Raw genomic sequence first — 20075 nt, 5'->3', positions numbered from 1 at the left:
TGGCTTATGGCCTCTTTTCAACCTCAAAGCCAGAAATAGCCAGATGAAATCTTTTTCATATTGTACCAGTCTGATACTCTTCTGGCTTCCAAATCCCTATATAAAACAGCCTTGTGATTACATTGGTCCTACTTGGATAATTCAGAAAAATCTCCTTATTTTAAGGTCAGCTGATTAGCAACCCTATTTCCATCCCCAACCTTAGTTCCTCCTTGCCATGTAACACAGCACATTCACAGGTTCCAAAGATTAGGATAGGGCATCTCTGGGGCCCCTTTATTCTGCCTAATACACCTTCCTATCCCTAAATTTAATGATCTTTCTTCTATTCGTCTTAGACGTTTTTTACCTCAATTGACTTCCTCTCCCTTCAAAACCTCCACTGGAGGGGTGCCTGGGTGGCTCAGTTGGTTGAGCGTCCAACTTCGATTCAGGTCATGATCTCACGTTTTGTGAGTTTGAGCCCTACGTCGGGCTTTGTGCTGACAGCTCAGAGCCTGGAGTCTGCTTCAGATTCTGTGTCTCCCTCTCTCTCTGCTCCTCCCTCACCCGTGCTCATTGTTCTCTCGCTCTCTCTCTCTCTCAAAAGTAAATAAACATTAAAAAAATCATTTAATTCTCCACTGGATATGTCCACTTTGTTCTTACATTGTTCTATCTTAATCTCCATTGCTAATAATTCTTATTTTTTAGAACTCCATTGTGGAATGTTGTGTGAGATTTTCTGTAGCATACAACCTCCCCTGCTTATACTCTCCTTTTTTGAGAAACTCTCTATTTTTCATATAAAGATATAATTTTTAACCTATGTGGATGATTTCAAAATATACATGCTTAGCACTAATATCTCTCTCCTCCTTTCTTCCCTTCTTCTCTCTCTCAATTCAGCCCTATATCTTTACATTTTATTGGAAAATTTCACTTGGTTAGTCTGCAACCCTCTCAAATTTATCTATCCGTTGCCAAGACTTCAGTTTCACAGCTGTGGCTTTTAAAACTGTGGAATAACTTTTTAAAAAGACAAGAAAAAGTTTAGACTCCTAGAAAAGATTATTGATAGAATTAAGTTTAGAGCGACATGAGATATGAATTTCTAACTCAAAGATTTATTAAGAATAAAGATTTTAATATTCCTTTCTTCCCTTGCACAATTCCATTCAAGCTTCATAACATTCCACAATGTAAGACACTGAATGAACAGGGATATTTCCATAAGGGTGAGAAAAATTGTTTGGCCCTAGATTATTTTTTGTCCATCTTTCAGGAACATTTGTCCTTGGAAGAACCCTAATTACTTTCTTTATATTGTGCCCTCACAGTATGTCATGTTATACCCCAAAGGACTAAAGGATTCATTCATTGATCTTGTTGTTGAAGCATTCTTCCATGCCAATCATCAATTGACCAGACACATAGTAAGACATGCTTCTACATAACAAATAGGCAAAAGATGACACAATCCATGTCAGAAGAAGTGTTTATCATCTTTTAAGTCTCTTTACTAGATTAGAAAATGCAAGATAGAGAGCTGTTTCAATCCTTGACAAATTGTGACTCCAGAAAACTTAAGTGGAGACATCAGAATAAATCCTACAATTTTTAAATTCCTAAAATATTCGCAACATTCTTCCACAAATAGCCATCCTCTGGATTTGATTACTTCAAGAACTACCTGATACATTGTATCCACTTCTCAAATTTGGACCCTTCTGCCAGTTTAAACTACTTTCAACTTGCTTTCTCCTTTCCCATCCACATCCATTAGTCACCAAATCCTGTGAAGTAATCTCTTCCATTCTACATTCAATGCCTTCATTCTAATTCTTAATTATTTTCTTAAAATTGAGATATTACAACAGCTTAATAATGGATTCCCTTGCCTCCACCTCTGTGCCCTTTGAAATAAAAAATATGTACCGTTGCCAATTAATCTTTCTAAGTCACTGATTCCTTTTATTCTACCTCAAAAATCTTCAATAGCTCTTCAGGGCCTAGAGGGTAAAGCATCAAATATTTACACTGTTTTCTAGGAGTCTTCACAATTCATCAGACTAACTTTTCCAGTTTTGTTTGTCATTACTGAATTGTATCTACCATATAACTTGGATCATCACAAAATGTTTGAAAACAAATCAAAACAAACTAAGGTAAAGAAATTAGGTTGCCCCAGATTGGGAAAAATAAAGGTTTTAGAAAACTGAGACCGGGTTGTTTACTCTGTGACTTTTCAGAATCTCTACTATTTTGCATGGTAAATAAATACTCAAGAAGTAATCCAAGTAGGGATGCTGATGTCCAGGTAAGTAGGGATGCTGACATTTTTGTTCATAAAATACTACTTCGAACGGTGCTAATGTCCCAAAAAACAAAGTTTGAGAAATCTGCCCTATATTCCACTGGGCTGGATTCACCTCTTTGTGCCCCTATATGATCTGTTGATTTTGAGATGCTCATAGTTTGGGGCAGCTGGTTTTTCTTCACACTCACTTGTTCCTCTTATTAGTTGCCTATAGACTCCTATCTCAGGAACAACATAAAATCCTACTTAAATGAACAGCAGTAACATGTTATTTGTTTGTTTACCAGAAGACTCCTAAAACTTGACTTAGTACCATCCTAATACACTCCAACATTTTTAAAGATCCAGATTCACTCACAATTTTAATCACTAGATGTTAAAGGCTACGTGCATATCATTTTAAAAGTGAGAACTCAGTTAACAGGCATAATTTTGAGAAAAGAAAAGCAAGAAAAACTAAGAGTCTAGCTGAAATTTAACAGTCAAGATTGGTAACTTGCACAGAGAATACAAATAATACTTGTAACATCACAGGCAATATTGAGACTATATAATTACTAATAATGATTACTATGCACTATACTGAATACCTACTATGAATAGCATGAAAACTGTATTAGGGTCTTTGCTAACATTACCTTTGCTAACATTAGGGTCTTATAACAATCCCGTAAAATTAGGAATATTGTCCCCAATTTACAGGTTCACTATGGAAAATAATGATTCACTGATTTACTAAAAGTCATGCAACTACTAAGTAGCAGAGTTAGGCTTTACATTTGTATCTTGATCTGATTTTAAACCACAAGGCTGTACCAAGTACTGAGTATTTTCCCCCTCCCCTATTGAAGAGAAACAAAGAGGTTCTGATGATGATTCAGAAGACAGTTAAAATTATGACATAAAGGCATAAGCCGTATGTGAAAGGCTACACAAGTATTTCTTAACTAGCAAATATACTGCACATCCACAAGTTGTGCCAAGGGAGTGTTGCTGTATTTGTGACAGCTCTCAGTTGTAAGCCACTTACTCTGTTGCCCCTGACACTCACATATTTGCGCTGCCCCTTCAGTAGATTCACAGCCAGTCTCAATTTATTTGTCTATTTATTTATTTATTTATTTATTTATTTATTTATTTTAATTTTTGCATTATCACCTTCCAATGTTAAGACCCGGTTGGAAGCATCTCACTGATTGGCCATGTCCTAGTGGCAAGGGAGGATGAAAAAGTTAATACATGCTGTTTTCAACTTCTAAAGAAAGAAAGAATCTCTACCTTCTACTGAGACTCTTAAAATAGTGAATTATCCAAACTTAGGATGGATGGCACTAAAGATACTAAAGTTTAAAAAAACAGCAATTACCCTTTACAGTCTATAATATCATGTGACTTCTGTTTACTTAAAATGTAGTGTAGACTCCATGCCTGTGAGCCACAGCAACCACTTGACATGGGAAGTTCATTCTATTCAGGTAACTGGTAGTCACCTACTTTTTATTTAGCAATCAACTGTCTTGAACTGAGGATCATTTCATAAGTAGTTAAGAATAGACTTACCATTATGAGCACTGAAACATATGGAAGTGTTGAATCGCTGTATTGTACATCTGAAATCAATATAACATTGTGTGTAAACTATACTGAAATTAAAATTTAAAAACTTAATTAAAGAAATAAAAAAAGAATACATTTAAGGGAACACTAAGCATTGTACTAAAAGGCATTGTTGAGGTAAACATATAAATTAGTACAAATATAGTTTGAAACAAATTAAATATGACAGACTCTAATGAAATACTTAGGCAAATTTGCAGAAAATGTGTATGTGGCAAACTATATATAGAACTACAAAAATAATTCTGTAGACACTAAGAAAGCCTTTAACAAAAAATAACAGGCATTTGTGATAAAAGCACTCAAGGAAATCTGAATTAAGGGCTTCTTTCTGAACCTGATAAAAATGTATTTACCTTAGTCTTAAAGTCAGTATATGATGTGGAAATACTACAGATATTTCGAGTAAGATTAGGAACAAGGTAAGAATACCCATTATCACACTACTACTTCACATTCTTCCACAGTGTTCACCAACTCAATTAGAGGAGAGAAATCAATAGGACATAACACCTATAGAAGAAGTAAAACTATCTCTATTTACTATTATTCAAGTATTACACCTGAAAATCCTAGAGGCTCTATATACTCTCTAACAGTGAGATATTAGAGAACTTAGGAGTAGAGAAGTCCCACTTACCACAGTAACGTTCATACTAAATATTTAGCAATAAATTTAATTTCAATATCATATAAATGTACAAGAAAAAGTTTAGCACTCCTAAAAGGCACTAAGGAAGACCTGAACAAATGTAAAGACACACTGTGTTCTTGAATAAAATGACTCAATGCTGCAAGAATGTCAGGTTCTCCAAAAATTGATTTATACATTCGATGCAAATCTAATTGTACCAAACAAATCATAAAGTTAGGTGAAATGATACTAAAGTTCAGATGAAAGAAGACATGCAGGAGTAACTAGAAAAACTCTGTAAGAGAAGAAATACACGGGACGACTGGCCTTAGTAGACACGAAAAGATACCGCAAAGTCTCTCTCTGTAAAACAGTGTGATACCAGGGCACCTGGCTGGCTCAGTCTGTTAAGCATCCAACTCTTGATTTCAGCTCGGGTCATGATCTCACGGTTTGTGACTTCAAGCCTAGCCGCAGGCTCTGTGCAGTCAGCTTGGAATTGATTCTCTCTCTCCCTCTCTGCGCTCCCCTTCTGTCTCTCAAATTAAATAAACATTTTTTTAAACTGCAGATTAATAAATAAATAAATAAACAAACAAACAAATAAATGAATAAAACAGTGTGGTACCCACACCTGAAACTAATATAACATTATGCGTCCACTTCAATAACAAAGAAACAAACAAGTGTGGTACCAGTGTATGAATACACACACGGACCAAGAGAATAAAATGCCCAGAATTAAATCTAAATACATATGGCAATTTCATATATGACAATAGTGGCATCTCAGACCACTGACATAAAAATGTACTTGTTAATAACAGGTACTGAAATAGCTGCAAAGCCATTTGGAAAGAGATAAACTTAGATCCACATCTCACACGTGTGTGATAATAATCACCAAACAAACAAACAAACAAATGAAAGTCTAATGAATGAAACCAAACGAGTACTTGAAAATACAAATAAATTTCTCTTTAACCTTGGTATTGGGAAAAACTTTCTATTACTCAAATTCACAAGCAATAAAAGGAAAAAGTTAACAAAATTTGACTATATATACATATATATGTATATATAGTCAAATTTATATATATTTTATATTTTATACATTTTATAATATTTACATATATTATATATATTTATATTTTATATAAATATTTTATATAAATATTATATATATATATTTTATTTCTGCAGAAAAAATCCACTATAGACAAAACAAAAAACTAACAACCCAGGGTGCCTGGGTGGCTCAGTTGGTTGAGCATCCGACTTTGGCTCAGGTCATGATTTAATAGTTTGTGAGTTTCAGCCCCCCCTCAGGCTCTGTCCTGAAAGCTTGATGGATCCTGGAGCCTGCTTCAGATTCTGTGTCTGTCTCTCTCTTTGTCCTACCCCTGCTCATTCTCTCTCTGTCTCTCTGTCTCTCTCTCTCTCAAAAATAAATATTAAAAATAATAATAATAAAAAAACTACAGGCCCGGAGAAAATAGTTGCAGCATATACCATAGACAAAGGACTAGTGGTATATACAGATGACCCTTGAACAATACAGGTTTGAAATGTGTGGGTCTACCTACACATGAATTTTTTACATTATAGTACTGTACATATATTTTCTGTTATGATTTTCTTAATAATATTTTCTTTTCTATAGCTTATTTTATTGAAAAAATACAGTATATAATATATACAACATACAGAACATGCATTCATTCACTTTGTTATCAGTAAGGCTTCTGGTCAATAGTACGTTATTAAGTTTTTAAAGAGTCAAAAATATATATACATTTTTTTACTATATGGTAGGTTATCATCCTACCTCCTGCACTGTAATATTTATCATAATAAATACTAATTTTATGTATATATAAAACTCTACTAACAACTGGTGGACAAAATAAAAAATAAAAGGGGGAAAATACATGAATACACAATTCACATGAAACTATATAAAAATAGCTCTCAACATACGAAAAATCCCATAAAAAATATCAAACTCACTCATGATTAAATAACTATAAATTAATGCCACAATGAAGTACTATTTCTTTGGTAAATTATACATGACAACATATTGGTGAAACTGTGAATAAAATTTGTATATCTCTTCTGGAGGGAAGTTTAACAATAGCTAACAAATTTACCTATGCATTAGACCAAGGGAAGATGGTGGAATAGGAGGGTGCTGGGCTCACCTCGTCTAGCTGATCACTTAGATTCCACCCACACCTGCCTAAATAACCCAGAAAACCGTCAGAAGACTAGCAGAATGGACTGTCCAGAGCCAAGCGTAGACAAGAGGCCACAGAAGAGGGTACAAAGGGCAGAGAGGTGGTGCGTGCTACATGGCAGGAGGGAGCCGGGGCAGTGGAGGGGCAGCCAGCCCACCCGGCAAGGCAGAGCCCCCGAGTCTGGCTTGCAAAAGCAGAGGGGCTGGACAGAGTGTGTTCTGACAGCTAGCGGGCCTTAACATCTGGAATGTTAAAAGTCAACAGCTCTGCTCGGAGAGCGGGAGGGTGAGAGGACACCTGGAGGGAGAGGTGTTGAGCCCTGGAAGACAGAGCTCAGCTCGGCAGGAACAAAGGTGCTGGACAGCACCATCGCCCTCTCCCATCCCCCAGCTGAAACCCCAAAGGGAACGAGTTCACCGAACTTGCTTGCCCCGTGCAAACACACAACGCTGTGCTTCTGTGGATTCCTCCCTCCAATGGGTCTGCCTGCCTCCCTCCCGGTGCTGCAGCCTACTGCAAAAGGAGCTAAGCCTGCCCCTCCGGCCCCTGTGCACCTTGCTGATCCACCCCAGCTAACACGCCAGATTCCATCAAAGCAGCACCACAAGCCTGGCAGTGTGCAAGTAGCCTAGACAGGGGCCACACTGCTCCACAATGAGTCCTGCACCTGGGAGAGGGGAAGATAAGATACACACCAGTCTGAATGTGGCCTCAGCAGTGGGCTGGGGGCAGACATCGGGTCTGACTGCGGCCCCACCCCCCAACACAAGTTACTCCAGACAGCACAGGGGAAGTGCCCTGCAGTTCAGCCCCAACCCAGGGACTACCCAAAATGACAAAACAGAAGAACTCTCCTCAAAAGAAACTCCAGGAAGTAGCAACAGCTAATGAACTGATCAAAAACGATTTAAGCAATATAACGGAACAAGAGTTTGGAATAACGGTCATAAAATAGATCACTGGGCTTGAAAAAAGTATAGAGGATAGCAGAGAATCTATTGCTACGGAGATCAAGGGACTAAGAAAATAGTCATGAGGAACTAAAAAATACTATAAATGAGGTGCAAAATAAAATGGAGGTGACCACAGCTCGGATTGAAGAGGCAGAGGAGAGAATAGGTGAATTAGAAGATAAAATTATGGAAAAAAAGGAAGCTGAGAAAAAGAGAGATAAAAAAATCCAGGAGTATGAGGGGAGAATTAGAGAACTAAGTGATGCAATCAAACGGAACAATATCCATATAATAGGAATTCCAGAAGAGGGAGAGAGAGAGAAAGGGGCTGAAGGTGTACTTGAACAAATCATAGCTGAGAACTTCCCTGGTGAAGGGAAGCAAAAAAAGCACTGAAATCCAAGAGGCACAGAGACCTCCCTTCAGATGTAACTTGAAATGATCTTCTGCACGACATATCATAGTAAAACTACCAAAATACAAGGATAAAGAGAAAATTCTGAAAGCAGCTAGGCATAAACACGCTCTAACATATAAAGGGAGACCCATAAGACTAGTGATGGATCTATCTACTGAAACTTGGCAGGCCAGAAAGGAATGGCAGGAAATCTTCAATGTGATGAACAGAAAAAATATGCAGCTAAGAATCCTTCATCGAGCAAGTCTGTCATTCAGAATAGAAGGAGAGATAAAGGTCTTCCCAAACAAACAAAAACTGAAGGAACTCCTCACCACTAAACCAGTCCTACAAGAGATCCTAAGGGGGATTCTGTGAGTGAAATGTTGCAAGGACCACAAAGTACCAGAGACATCACTACAAGCATGAAACCTACGGACATCACAATGACTCTAAACCCATATCTTTCTATAATAACACTGAATGTAAATGGACTAAATGCGCCAACCAAAAGACATAGGGTATCAGAATGGATAAAAAAACAAGACCCATCTATTTGCTGTCTACAAGAGACTCATTTTAGACCTGAGGACACCTTTAGATTGAAAGTGAAGGGATGGAGAACTATATATCATGCTACTGGAAGTCAAAAGAAAGCTGGAGTAGCCATACATACATCACACAAACTACACTTTAAATTAAAGTCTGTAACAAGAGATGAAGAAGGGAAATGTATAATAATTACAGGGTCTATCCATCAGGAAGAGCTAACAATTATAAATGTCTATGTGCCGAATACGGGAGACCCCAAATATATAAAACAATTACTCACAAACATAAGCAACCTTATTGATAAGAATGTGGTAATGGCAGAGGACTTTAATACTCCACTTACAACAATGGATAGGTCATCTAGACACAGGATCAATAAAGAAACAAGGGCCCTGAATGATACATTGGATCAGATGGACTTGACAGATATATTTAGAACTCTGCATCCCAAAGCAACAGAATATATTTTCTTCTCGGGTGCACATGGAACATTCTACAAGACAGATCACACACTGGATCACAAAACAGCCCTCCACAAATATAAAAGAATTGAGATCATACCATGCACACTGTCAGACCACAATGCTACAAAACTTGAAATCAACCACAGGAAAAGTCTGGAAAACCTCCAAAAGCATGGAGGTTAAAGAACACCCTACTAAAGAATGAATGGGTCAACCAGGCAATTAGAGAAGAAATTAAAAAATATATGGAAACAAACAAAAATGAAAATACAACAATCCAAAGGCTTTGGGATGCAGCAAAGGCAATCCTGAGAGGAAAAGACATTGCAATCCAGGCTTATGTCAAGAAACAAGAAAACTCCCAAATGCAAAATCTAACAGCACATCTAAAGGAAATAGAAGCAGAACAGCAAAGACACCCCAAACCCAGTAGAAGAAGAGAAATAATAAAGATCAGAGCAGAAATAAACAATATAGAATCTAAAAAAACAAAAAAAAAACAAAAAAACTGTAGAGCAGATCAATGAAACCAAGAGTTGGTTTTTTGAAAAAATAAGCAAAATTGATAAACCTCTAGCCAGGCTTCTCAAAAAGAAAAGGGAGATGACCCACATAGATAAAATCATGAATGAAAATGGAATTATTACATCCAATCCCTCAGAAATACAAGCAATATCAGAGAATACTATGAAAAATTATATGCCAACAAACTGGACAACCTGGAAGAAATGGACAAATTCCTAAGCATCCATACACTTCCAAAACTCAATCAGGAGAAAATAGAAAGCTTGACCAGACCCATAACCAGCAAATAAATTGAATCAGCTATCAAAAATCTCCCAATAAATAAGAGTCCAGGACCGATGGCTTCCCAGAGGAATTCTACCAGACATTTAAAGCAGAGATAATACCTATCCTTCTCAAGCTGTTCCAAAAAATAGAAAGGGAAGGAAAATTTTGAGACTCATTCTATGAAGCCAGTATTACTTTGATTCCTAAAACCAGACAGAGACCCATTAAAAAAAGAGAACTACAGGCCAATATCCCTGATGAATATGGATGCAAAAATTCTCAAGATACTAGCAAATCGAATTCAACAGCATATAAAAAAGAATTATTCACTATGATCAAGTGGGATTCATTCCTGGCCTGCAGGGCTGGTTCAACATTCACAAATCAATCAATGTGATATATCACATTAATAAAAGAAAAGATAAGAACCATATGATCCTGTCAATCGATGCAGAAAAAGCATTTGACAAGATTCAGCATCCTTTCTTAATAAAAACCTCGAGAAAGTTGGGATAGAAGGGACATACTTAAACATCATAAAAGCCATTTATGAAAAGCCCACAGCTAATATCATCCTCAATGAAGAAAAACTAACAGCTTTCCCCCTAAGATGAGGAACACAACAGGGATGTCCACTCTCACTGCTGTTGTTTAACATAGTGTTGGAAGTGCTAGCATCAGCAATCAGACAACAAAAGGAAATCAAAGGCATCAAAATTGGCAAAGATGAAATCAAGCTTTCGCTTTTTGCAGATGACATGATATTATACATGGAAAATCCGATAGACTCCACCAAAAGTCTGCTAGAACTGATACATGAATTCAGCAAAGTTGCAGGATACAAAATCAATGTACAGAAATCAGTTGCATTCTTATACACTAACAATGAAGCAACAGAAAGACAAATAAAGAAACTGATCCCATTCACAATTGCACCAAGAACCATAACATACCTAGGAATAAACCTAACCAAGATGTAAAAGATCTGTATGCTGAGAACTATAGAAAGCTTATGAAGGAAATTGAAGAAGATATAAAGAAAAACATTCCATGCTAATGGATTGGAAGAATAAATGTTGTTAAAATGTCAATACTACCCAAAGCTATCTACACATTCAATGCAATCCCAATCAAAATTGCACCAGCATTCTTCCCGAAGCTAGAACAAGCAATCCTAAAATTTGTATGGAACCACAAAAGACCCTCAATAGCCAAAGTAATTTTGAAGAAGAAGACCAAAGCAGGAAGCATCACAATCCCAGACTTTAGCCTCTACTACAAAGCTGTTTTCATCAAGACAGCATGGTATTGGCACAAAAAACAGACACATAGACCAATGGAATAGAATAGAAACCCCAGAACTAGACCCACAAAAGTATGGCCAACTAGCCTTTGACAAAGCAGGAAAGAACATCCAATGGAAGAAAGACAGTCTCTTTAACAAATGGTGCTGGGAGAACTGGACAGCAACATGCAGAAGGTTGAAACTAGACCACTTTCTCACACCATTCACAAAAATAAACTCAAAATGGATGAAGGACCTGAAGGTGAGACAGGAAACCATCAAAACCCTAGAGGAGAAAGCAGGAAAAGACCTCTCTGACCTCAGCCATAGCAATTTCTTACTTGACACATCCCCAAAGGCAAGGGAATTAAAAGCAAAAATGAACTACTGGGACCTTATGAAGATAAAAAGCTTCTGCACTGCAAAGGAAACAACCAACAAAACTAAAAGGCAACCAACAGAATGGGAAAAGATATTGGCAAATGACATATCGGACAAAGGGCTAGTATCCAAAATCTATAAAGAGTTCACCAAACTCCACACCCGAGAAACAAATAACCCAGTGAAGAAATGGGCAGAAGACATGAATAGACACTTCTCTAAAGAAGACATCTGGATGGCCAACAGGCACATGAAAAGATGCTCAACGTTGCTCCTCATCAGGGAAATACAAATCTAAACCACACTCAGATAATCACCTCACGCCAGTCAGAGTGGCCAAAATGAACAAATCAAGATACTATAGATGCTGGAGAGGATGTGGAGAAACGGGAACCCTCTGGCACTGTTGGTGGGAATGCAAACTGGTGCAGCCGCTCTGGAAAACAGTGTGGAGCTTCCTCAAAAAATTAAAAATAGACCTACCCTATGAGCCAGCAATAGCACTGCTAGGAATTGACCCAAGGGATACAGGAGTAGTGATCCATAGGGGCACTTGTACCCCAATGTTTATAGCAGCACTTTTAACAATAGCCAAATTATGGAAAGAGCCTAAATGTCCATCAACTGATGAATGGATAAAGAAATTGTGGTTTATATACACAATGGAATACTACGTGGCAATGAGAAAGAAATATGGCCTTTTATAGCAACGTGGATGGAACTGGAGAGTGTTATGCTAAGTGAAATAAGTCATACAGAGAAAGACAGAAACCATATGTTTTCATTCTTATGTGGATCCTGAGAAACTTAACAGAAGACAATGGGAGAAGGAAAGAAAAAAAAAAAAGGTTAGAGAGGGACAGAGCCAAAACATAAGAGACTCTTAAAAACAGAACAAACTGAGGGTTGATGGGGCGTGAGAGGGAGGGGAGGGTGGGTGGTGGGTATAGAGGAGGGCAGCTGTTGGGATGAGCACTGGGTGTTGTATGGAAACCAATTTGACAATAAATTTCATATTTAAAATATAAATAAAAGTAAAATAAAATACTTTTAAAAAAATTATGTATGTATTTACCCAGCAATACCACTCCTGTACCCTACCAGGTACCCCTTCCACAATACATAAGTACATACACATAAGGTAATCATTTGAACTGTTTCTTTAATTTTTTTATAATTTAAAACATTGGAAATAGCCTAAATACCCATACATGAAAATGGTAAAATAAACTGTGGTGCTTATACACAATGGAGTACTATACAGCTATAAAAAATCTAAGATTGAAGATCGCTTTGAACCTAAATTGAGAGACTTTCAGAAAATACTGTTAAGTGAAAAAAGCCAAGCACCCAAAGCATCTGTAGCATACTGTCCTTCATGGAAGGAAAAGAGTATATTAAAACTATACAAGTATCTTCTCATTTGTGTCGAAGTGATTGCTTATTTACAGAACTGGTGGGAAAGGGGAAGAAGGGTGGCCAACAGGACAGGAATAAGAGTAAAGAAGTAAGGATGATGAGGTAGTCACACTTCTTTGAGCATATCTTTTTGTATAACTCTTAAAACTATAGTAGTGTTTCACATACCCTTTACACACATCCCAAATAAATCATTAAAACCAACCAGAATGTGAAGGGACAAGGAACCCTAATGGAAATCAAACACTAACAATTAAACTGTATTACACTGAAAATCATGACCACATGCTATAAAGATAAGGGCTAAAAGAACTTGACATAAATGTTGCAGTCTGGTTAGTAAAAGTGTTTGCTCCAGGAATATGGGTTAGCAATTCTGAAACTATTCTATGTGAAAATTAGATCTGATCAAACGACTGTTGGACATGAGACCTGTATTTCTCATTTATAGGCAAAGAGGAAAGGCTAGAATAAACCCGGTGTTGCTGTGTTGGAATCAAAGGTATCAGTATAAACTCATGCTTTTATATACTAAGTACAGATATACAGATTAAGAAACAGAGATACGTGTGTATGCATGGGCTACTATATACACATCCCTAATAACTATGAAGACATCCAACACCCATATCTATTTTCAAAAAGTCATGCTCCAATAAAAGAAACCCTAGCTCCTAAGAGAAGGGATTGATTCCAGTGCTGTGGTAGAAAATACTCAGAATGAGCCTAGAATATGTTGTGGTGCCAAAAAGTATTTAAATACTCAAAAAAAAAATATGGCAACTTATTCAATAAATATCAGTAGCTAAATGGCCAGCTCTTAATGGCCAGAGCTGGAATGATTGGAACAAAAAGAAGTGATGTTATATTGAATATTAATACATAGAATAAAATAAGTACCCATGGATCCATACTGGAGAATAAACAATTCTTCCTCACAAGAGAATTCTAATTACTAAATGTAGAAATAAAATAGAAGTATAAATTAATCATTAGCAAAACACAGCAATAATAGATATTATGGGCGAGATCCACTCAAGGATGATAAAATTGGTAAACAATGCTTAAAGAAAAAAATGTATTTTCTCAAGTTATCTCCCCAAAGATACTTAAAAACTATAAAGGGAAATATAATAAGTTGATAGTGGAGACACCCTGCAGATCCCATCATAACTAAGTATTCAAGGTAAACAAGTAAAATGAGTAAAAGACACATAATATCATGAACCTCTAATATGCTGCATTGAAAAGGACACAAACTCATTTATCTTCTATTCTTACAAAAAAAATGCATAACCTCACTTCAAACATGGGAAAACATCAAACCAACTCAGACTGAGGGACCTTTTATAAAAAATGAAAAAATATATAAAAAAGGTCAGTAAACTTAAAAAGCATCAAAATCATGAAAGATAAAGGAAAAGAGGAATTATCAGATACCAAAAGAGACCAAATAAGTGTGACAACTAAATACAAGGCAGGATGTCATATAGAATTCTGTAATTAAAAATAAAAAAAGATATTAAAGGAAGAAAAAAGATATTAATAAAAACTAGATGGCAATTTGAAAAATAAATGTGCTTTAGTTAATAATATTGTACCAATGTTAATTTCCTGTTCTTGATAATCATATGGTTATATGAGATGTTGATATTAAGGAAAGCATTATGAGAGATCTAAGGAAACTCTTTGTATCATTCTATTTTCTTGCAGCTCTTTAGTACGTCTAATATGACAATTCAAAATAAGTTATATGTTTATTAAAATATATATAATATTATATATATATTAAATTATATATATATATATATTTTTTTTAAAAATTATAAAATTTTCCTGGTCTCTAAATAGCCACATTACTAGAAGCTACCATATTGAACAGTGCCATAAAATAATAAAGGATAACTTTTGAGTTTTTTTTTTACCAGCACTATACTAAGCATTTTATGTGTATTATCGCTTTAATCCACACAATAAGCTTTTAAGTATGTACTAGTGATAGACCAGTTTTACATGTACAGAAACTAAGGCGCTGAAATTTTTATTAACTTGCCCAATATAGCATGGACAAGGTAACTAACAAAAAGTGACTAATGTTCAAATCAGAGAATTTAAATCATCTGACCAAGTCACGATACAAGAAATGAAGTCAAGTTTGCACCCAGTTCACCCAGACATGAAAATATTTGTTTTACTCTAGCTTACCCAGCTATCAATCTAACAACAGTAAGAAAAGATGGAGAAGTGTTCATTAAAATTCCTGCCTACTTCTTTCACTAATTTCTGCACTGAAATTAATAATGAATAACACCTTCCATATATCACATACTATTAATATATTATAGGCTTGACTTTCATAAATCAGCAAAGTACTTAAAATGCCCTATCTCTACTGAGAAACAAAATGCAATTTAAACACATTACTACAAACCTTAGAATGTCACACAAATGGACCTTTGTTGAGTGCATTCTTATAACTCTTAATTGTGTGGTAGTTCAGCATATATATTATTCTGCATATATACAGCTCCGGGCTAGCTCACCTTTAGTGATGGAGGTCTCCTACCATTTCTTTGTTCCCAAAATGTCAGGGAATTTGAAAAATTATTTTACCCTATATATAAAATCATTTTAAGACCACTTTGCTTATAAAGGATGTAAACCCAAGATACCTAATAAGAACCGCCAGTAAATAACCAATAGGCAAGGGAAGGAGATAAGCATTAAGGTCTAGAGAAGTCAACATTCAACCAGGAGAAGAAATCCCTGGTTTCTGCTGCCTTCTCATCATATCATCTATAGTGTATGCCGCTGAAGTCTATATGTGAGGGTCTTCCAAAATAAAGGAAGTGAACATGAGATGACTATTAAAATTCCTAATAGTTTTAATATCTAGAGCATTGTTTTGTTCTCAATACATACCAATAAAATTTAATACGAATTTTTGGAAAAAATCCAAAAAGCACAAAGAAGTAAATCCAGAATTGCATCACTGTCACCATTTCCGTTTCCTTCAACTCTTCTATTTCTTCCCTTTCTCCACCTATTTATCTATCTGCTTGTCTATATATCTACTCATATTTTCAACCACTTATTTTTGAAATTAGGATAAGTTTTAACCGACTCCATTTTCACCTAAAATATATTGTGAATATTTTTTCATGTGATTCTGTATTTTTACGAACATTTTCTATATGATTGCATATTATTCTATTATAGGAAATTCTTCATGGCTACATGGTATTTCACTGATTAGCTATCCCATGGCTATTTAGTCAATGCCTGTTTGTTAAATAGTTAAGCATCTCAAATTTTGACTTTTGATTTTACTTAGGGTGAAATTCTAGAACTCAAATTCAGTCATTTATATTTTACAATCAGGGCTTCATCTCTTTAAATTCGGTAGTTTTGGATCATATTTTGGATGTGAAATTTGACAGCTATGGCATCAAAATCTTTAGAAACCTGATAACATGCCTGACATATGTCTATGTAAAACCAAACTGAAGCTAAATCAATCTCAAACGATGGTTTTAACACCAAAGAAAAACAATGTGAGAGAATTTGCAACACAAAAGTCACATACTTCATGTACTAAATGTGGGTGTCATATTAAGGGAAACAGCTATCCTATTTTCTATTTCATGAGGATTGTGTTATACATTACAGGTGCCATTGATTTTTCTTTTTAACAGCCATTTTAGAGAGATATTAGCTCCTAAGCTTTAAAGCACCTCAGTGAGCCACTGTTGAGATCCACAATGGTCAATTCAGCTGAAAAGATACATGCTAAATACCTTGACTTCTAATTCTATCAGTGACCTGTTATCTAACACTGATCTTTTTAAACAATAAGAGTGTGATCATAATGTAGTTGAAAACAAGTTATTTAAAGCCATTTAAATCTCTCCAGAAATTTTAGGCTTAAAATCTGTATGTCAAAGTAGGCAGTTCAATGAATTTATCTCAGTTTTATTTTAGGGCAATGGAAATTGCAAAACTAAAGTAAATGAGAACCACTGTTAACATGAAATTTAGCCAAAGGGCACTCTTCTTATACAATATGAAATGATGGCAGAATGGCCCTTAATTCATTTTCTATATGCAACACCTATCAAATGCATCATTACAGTTTCCATTAAAACAGAATCTTATGAGTCCTCCTGTTTGCTGTCTCTGGAGCAAGGGTATTTCTAATTAGCATCACTGTGTTTAGAAACCTGTACAAATGACTGGTGTCTTGTTAATTCTTCAATGTCCAGTTACAAGAACATTTAATTCAGAGTAAATCCTTATGGCTGTTAAATTCATATATACAAAAGTGCTTCCAGGATGATCTGCCTGCCATGATATCCTTATAAAATTTTCCATTTGCTTGTGAATTTTGTTATGCAATTATATCCTAGGAAATTAGTACAATGAAAATAGGAAACACTTGTATATTCCAACAGATCACAAATGGAAATCTTTTAATCATGTGTGTAATTCCATTCATATTCCATCAACAACAAAAACAACAACAAAACACAAAACAAAATAAAAAGACTTACCTACTTTCTATCATCCTCAATTATGAGTTGTTAAAAATCATCTTAGATGATATACTGAAGAGACAAAACTTTTTTTTTTTCATAGAGGACTTGACTCACGCAAACTATTTGAAATTTTCTAAATATAGATCTTGATATATTCTCAGATGACCAAGATATGTGAGTGCCTCAATGTCTGAACCGTGAGTGGTTTGGGATGATCAGATTGGACCATGAAGTTGTTATTATATAGAAATTGAAATAAAAATCATTCACAACTAAAATTTTCATATGATGTGTTTTCTAAGTTTTACCGAATAAACTGCTTTAGCCTTAACATTTGAATATATAATACCAGTCTTATAATTATCACCAAATCCTTCTTGAATGAGGCCGGACTAAATTCCCTGAGCCATTATTTTAATGGTTTTGAATAGTTGAGAAAATTAGCTAATTTCTCCGAGCCTCAGTGGTAGCTTAATAATATGTGCATTCTTAGAATCTAGTGAATTTAATACCAATTAAATAATACATGGAAACCACCTAGAACTGTTCTTTTCACACTGTGAGCAATCAATAAATATTAGTTAAAACTGTTGTGTTAAAATATCTTCCTTAAACTAGTATACTGCCCACAAAAGTTATTTCCATAGTTAAATTATGCAGAAATTTAGGTCAGTCCTTTTAAACATGGATTTGAAGAAATGGAAAATTAGGCTTTTCTAAAATGTGTTTACAAAATATTCAGAAACAGCATTATAAGATAAACATTAAGACAAATATAAAAAGTAAAGAAATGTGCAAAGAAATGTTTAAGTTACATATTTATTCCACTCTTAAAAAGGAGGTGCATAACTGGCCATTCCATAATTGTGGGCTGTGCCTATGACTGGCTTCCAAAGAGGACAATGTGGAAATGTGACCTAAAGAGTAACTGCACAGTAGAGATACCAGAGAAACACTAGTTTAGCCAGGTGATCAAGTTCAATATCAAGACATAGATAATATAGATGGTATGTACATTTGATATGATGCAACGAATGGCACTGTACCTCTGTGACCTTCCTCTCAAAAACCACACTGCAGCTTAATAATGAGAAAAACACCAGCCAAACTGCAATAGAGAAGAAGCCAATAAAATACCTAACCAGTAACCCCCTACCAAAACAAAACAAAACAAAAGGGCCTAGGTCATGTTAAAAAGAAAAAGAAAAAGAAAAGTATGAGAAACCAGGACAAAATGAAAGAATCTAGGGAGACAATGTAATTAAATAAAACTAATCGGGATCCAGGAACAGAAAAGGGAATTAAGTAAAAATCAAGGTAGTTGAATGGACTGTGGAATTCACTTAATAACAACATATTCAGTAGTGGTTCATTAATTATAACAAATATACCAGACTAATGCAAAGCATTAATAATAGGGAAAACTGGGTGTGAGATATAGGGAAACTGTTTTATCTCTGTAAATTTTTGGTAAATCTAAAATTATTCTAAAAAATAGTATTAAAAATAATATCTGCTCAAAGCAAAATTGGAAGCTGGGAAAGACTCCGGAAATGAAAGTATTCTCTATGCAGAGCAGTGTGCCAGGGATAGGTCCTAAAACTCCAGGGGCTCCTGCTGTAGAAAGATAAGTCCCTAAGTTAAATACTGTTTGTTTTGCCAAGTATAAAACTGTATAATCAGAAAAAATGCAATTATGTGGGATTTAAGATATAAGACCAAAATTAACATTCAAAATCAGAAAGATAAATAACTGTTTAATTATGCTGTATACTCTAGGGCTTGTTTTAGGACTTTTTTTTCCTGGTAATATTTTGACTGTTTTACCTGCTAAAGAGTGACATATCCTTAACTCAAAAGCTACTAAACAGTATGAATTTGGAAGTTGCCAAAGAGATAAAAATGGTCATTGACTTGCATTAATCACTGGGTTGCACTGAGATGATTCATTCAGCTATTGAAAAAGTCATGATGAGAATTTAGAAATACACTTTACTGTATCTTACTTTGTGTCATTAAATGGGTGGGTTAAGTAAAAAGATGAAAATACAGTCAACTTTTGGATATCACCCGTACAATGGCAGTAATAATAAAAAGACAAAACAGGAGTCATTTTAAAAAGTAAGACTTTTTTTTTTTTCTCACAGAGCAGTTCATAGGTTAGCAATCCAGAGTTGGTTTACTCATCTTTCATATATGGCTTCCTTATTTTTGGTTCCAACTTAGACACTCAAATTGTCACCATCTAGCAGGAGGCAGCGCATGGAGAAGACAAGGGCTCACTTGCACTCACTTACCAGGCATAACGTAGAAATCATAACAAAGATTCTAAGCACATTCCATTGGCCAGAAACTTTGTCCCATAGCTACACCACGGTGCAAGGAAAACTGAGAAATGTATTCTCTTGATGGTTAACTTGGTAACCAGCTAAAACTAAGAACTTAGACTATTAAAGCAAAAGATATTGGTAGATATCTAACTATCTTTGCCACAGTAATATCCATGT

This window comes from Panthera onca, chromosome A2, assembly GCF_046562875.1.
Source record: "Panthera onca isolate mPanOnc1 chromosome A2, mPanOnc1 haplotype 2, whole genome shotgun sequence".
Lineage (NCBI taxonomy): Eukaryota > Metazoa > Chordata > Mammalia > Carnivora > Felidae > Panthera > Panthera onca.
This window is presented reverse-complemented; position numbering follows the sequence as displayed.